The sequence below is a fragment of the Hakea prostrata genome, chromosome 6 (genome assembly GCF_041222555.1).
Source record: "Hakea prostrata isolate BN-2017 chromosome 6, UWA_Hpros_2, whole genome shotgun sequence".
Lineage (NCBI taxonomy): Eukaryota > Viridiplantae > Streptophyta > Magnoliopsida > Proteales > Proteaceae > Hakea > Hakea prostrata.
The window spans coordinates 6,667,025-6,671,999 of record NC_142605.1 but is presented as its reverse complement, the minus strand read 5'-3'; positions in this window follow the sequence as shown (position 1 = coordinate 6,671,999).

Genomic DNA, 4,975 nt, shown 5'->3' with positions numbered 1-4,975 from the left:
ATTACAAAACAAACATAAATGCAATATGGTATGAGACAAACAATGAATGTATGAATCTAACTCTATATATGCTAGTCTCTATTGGCAGACATGCTTTAAGTCATAGCACCGTACTTCTTTAGGAAAGTCTCAATCACTCATCATCAGTTGGTAATGGGTCCGGCATCCCTCGGGACATTCCATGGCTGGGGGTATAGGTCACCACTCTCTCACATAACCATTGGTCTAAGTACCGGCGCATATCAGGGTAAAGCCTAGCCAAATGCAAGTCATCTACTTAGTTACATCAAGTCAGATCCAGATATGTCCATTCCTCGTCCCTGACGATCCTTTCCGGTATCCTTCACACTAGAGTCCTCATAGTCCCTGACTACGGACTCATCAACCCTACTGGTTATCCACATATGGTAAACGGGAAGCTCTCACGTCCTCTCACGGGTTGGTTACCGGTCTTGAGCGCCCGTGAGCCCAAGTCTATCCATATGCAACCCTACCAATAAATGGCCCCCACAATGTGATTCCTGTCCTCTCACGGGTTGGTTACCGGTCTTGAGCGCCCATGAATCCCCATTGCTACCACGGGTCGTTCGGTCTCAATACCCCTCCGATTAGGGTCTGACATAACGGGACATCCTAGCCAAACACTACTAGACAGTCCTAAATATGTCATCCAACAGTTTAGGAAGGTGTCCAGAGGGCATCTCCGGAAACATCCCATAATATTCCCGTAGTAGTCCAAGGACAGAAGTGTCAAAAGGACATCTCTCCTTTCCAAACCATACTTAAGCATACACAAGCATCAATTCATAACATCACATATATGGTAACTTCATATATGGAAGAAATCAATAATTACAATCAACTTGTATATAACTGGTAAGTAAATCATACATGAGTCAATTCAATATAAATAAGTAATGCTACTGATATCAAGACAGTACCACAGTAGTATAACATTATAAGAATCTAATTAAAGAAATAAATTAACAAGATTCAAATATAGAAACTAAGATATGCAATTTATGTTGTTAAAGAAGTAACCATCCTTACCTTTTATAACTTGCAAAGGAATCCTAAGAAATCAAGTAAGATCTTGACAAACTTGAGAAGAAGGTCCTAAACAAGTGTATACAACATATTAGGAAAGATTCCTAACAGAAAAGATACCAAAACATCCAAAACAGACCAATTCTGGAGTTGCTGTACTCATTGGTCGATTGGATTGGTCTCTCGCCTGATCGACCAATGAAGACAGTAGCCTATAAAATCAGAGTTTTAAGATATAAAATCCGAATTTGGTGGTTCAAAAGGGTACTAATCAAGGGGTAAACTACATTAGTAGTATCCTAACATATAGGGGACCTCAAAACACTAATCAAATCAAGTCATCAAGATACAAATTAGGAAACAACAAGTTACCATAATTAGATCAATCATGGTTCTTAAAGAATTCAAGATAGAAACCATAGACAAGAACAATAGGAGAATGAATCATTGATTCAGATAAAGATATCATGGAAGGCATACTTAGATCTTCAAGAAAATAGACCTAAGAGCATAGATCTAAATAAGGAAACAAAACCTACCATATATGTAACTATCATGATTCATGAAGAAAACATGGTATGGTAGAAGAGAAACAACTAGAGATTGATAGATCATGGATCATGAAAAGAAAACACAGCAATTGACTACTAACATGATCAATATAGTAGATCTAAGAAGATCAGAATTCAAATCAAAAGATGAGCAAAGACAAGATCATGATTTGATCATGATTCCTTCAAAAGCTTGCAATGATCAAGGTTAAGATCATTGCATTAGCCATTAATCCTTAGGAAGTTCATGAGAGACAAGTCCAGAGATGTTCGCAACAAAGAATGCAGTATCTCCTCTACTGTCTCAACTCAAAAAGGAAAGAAAAACTGAGATGGAGGAGAAGAAGAGAGTGTAGACATACCTTTGATGCAAAAGGAAGAGTTTTGACGAAGATCCGTCAAGAAAAACACCAAGGATGCAAGGGAGATGACTTGCAGAGGTCTTTGGTTCGTTCCAAAGAGTTTGGAGGCAGAAAATACGAAGTAGACTCGAGATTGGACTTAAATAGAGCAAGCAAGACCTAATTGCCAAAGACAGAACCTATTGGTCGAGTGGATTGGTCGACTGGTCCAGTCGACCAATCAGTTCAGCAACTCCTAAACAGGGAATTGAAGACCCAGATCAAATCCAATCCTAAAGGGGTTTTGTACACATATCAAGTGACTTACCTAATAGGTAGAAATGCCTTCAAACCATGATAGAGAGCACTCCAAGTCCATCAACTAATCCGATCTTCATCAAGATTCAGTTTCCATAAATAGAACCTCATCATCAACTCTCATAGATTCAAAGCCAGACACCAAGTCCTCCACTGGGATGGCCCAAAGCTGACTTCTTACTTTACTTCGGGTCACTGGACCTACAAATAACAAGGTTTCCGGGTCAAGGTTAGGGCTGGGTTTTACATTCTCCCCCCCTTAAAGAAATTTCGTCCTCGAAATTGAAAGCGTACCTGTGCTTCCAAAGAGGTAAGGGAACTTCTCCTTCATATCTTCTTCCTTCTCCCAAGAAGCTTCTTCATGGGTATGGTTCTTCCACCGAATCTTCACCAAAGGAATGGTGCGATTCCGCAGCTGCTTGTCCTTCTTATCCAAGATTTCGGCCGGCTCTTCATCGTAGGTCAAATCAGCACTAAGTCCTTCAGGTGCTTGCTGCAAAATGTGTTACGGATTCTCTATGTATTTCCGGAGCATCGAAATGTGAAACACATTGTGAACACCAGCAAGAGGCGGAGGTAATGCTAATCGATACGCAACAGGTCCAACCTTTTCCAAAATCTCGAAAGGTCCAATGAAACGAGGGCTAAGCTTTCCCTTAACATTGAATCTCATCACACCCTTCATTGGTGAAACCTTCAAGAAAACTTTCTCTCCAACTTGAAATTCCAAATCGGTCCTCCTCTTATCAGCATAAGATTTCTGTCTTGACTGAGCAGACTTAATCCTTTCTCTTATCATATCTACCATAGCACTCGTAGCTTCAATCATCTCAGGACCTAAGACTTTTCTTTCACCTGTCTCAGTCCAGTATAAAGGTGTCCTACACGTACTTCCATACAAAGCCTTGAATGGAGCCATGCCTATTGTTGCTTGATAACTGTTGTTATAGGCAAACTCAACCAAAGCTAGGTGTTCATCCCAATTACCACCCATATCCACCACACAAGATCTAAGCATGTCTTCCAATGTCCGAATTGTCCGCTCGGATTGTCCATCGACCGTGGATGATGAGCTGTACTCAAGTTCAATTGGGTTCCGAAGGCCTTCTGCAAACTATTCCAAAACCTTGAGGTGAACCTAGGATCACGATCAGAAACAATACTCAATGGCACACCATGCAGGCGAACCACATTACCACGTAAAGCCTTGCTAGCTTATCCAGAGTATGAGTGATCTTCATAGGAATGAAGTGGGCTGATTTGGTCAACCTATCAACAATCACCCACACAGTGTCATTGCCTTTACTTGTCCGAGGCAAGCTAGTCACAAAGTCCATAGAGATATCCTCCCACTTCCAACTAGGAATAGGAAGAGGTTGAAGTAATCCAGATGGGGGTTGTCGAACGGCTTTCACACTTTGGCAAGTCTCACACTTGGCAACAAAATCATCAACATCAGCCTTCAAACCAATCCACCAAAAATGTTCCTTCAAGTCCTTGTACATCTTGGTGCTTCCCGGGTGTATAGTAAAAACTGACTGGTGTGCTTCCTTCAATATTTCCTTTTTAATTTCTTCGTTTTATGTGCACACAGTCTTCCTCTAAACAATAAAGCACCATCTATGGATATACCAAAGTCGGGGTCCGACTCAGGATTCGAAGAAATCTTCTCAACTTTGATCAAAAGTTATTGATCAGAACTCTGCAGAGCAACAATCTTATCTCTAAGGCCAGATCTTGCCATCATGGCAGAAAGAATAAAATCAGAATTCTCAGGGACAATTTCCAAATCAAAGCTCTCAATAGAAGACCACAATGGTAAACTCAAAGCATTCAAATCCAAAGTCTTCTTCTGGTTCTTCCTACTAAGAGCATCAGCAACAACGTTTGCCTTCCCGTGGTGATACTTGAATATCACAATCATAATCGAGAGACTAGTTCCAACCATCTCCTTTGTCTCATGTTCAACTCCTTTTGGGTAAAGAAGTATTTCAAACTCTTATGATCCGTGAAAATGGCAATCTTCTCACCGTAGAGGTAATGTCTCCAAATCTTCAAAACAAAGACAACAGCGGCAAGTTCTAGATCGTGAGTGGAGTAATTCCGCTCATAATCTTTCAATTGCCAAGAAGCATAGGCTACGACCTTGCCATGTTGCATCAGTACGCAACCCAATCCAATCTTTGACGCATCGGTATAAACTGTCAAACCACCGGAACTATCAGGTATAGTCAAAACCGGGGCACTTGTCAATCTATCTTTCAACTCTTGGAAATTCTTCTCACAGGCGTCAGACCAAACAAACTTCTCTTCTTTCCTGGTCAACTTAGTCATAGGAGCAGCCAACCGAGAAAAGTTCTTAATAAACCTTCTGTAGTAACCCGCCAATCCAAGAAAACTTCTTATTTCCATTACCGACTTCGGTCTTTCCCAATCAGCCACAGCTTGGACTTTTTCAGGATCGACACGAATACCTTCAGCTGAAACCACATGGCCAAGGAATACTACTCTCTTAAGCCAGAAATCACACTTGCTAAACTTGGCGTACAACTTCTTTTCTCGCAATCTTTGCAAAGTGAAACTTAGATGGCTCGCATGCTCTTCTTCGCTCTTCGAATAGATCAAGATGTCGTCGATGAACACAATCACAAACTTATCAAGCACATCGTGAAATACTCGGTTCATGAGGTCCATGAACACCGCAGAAGCATTGGTCAA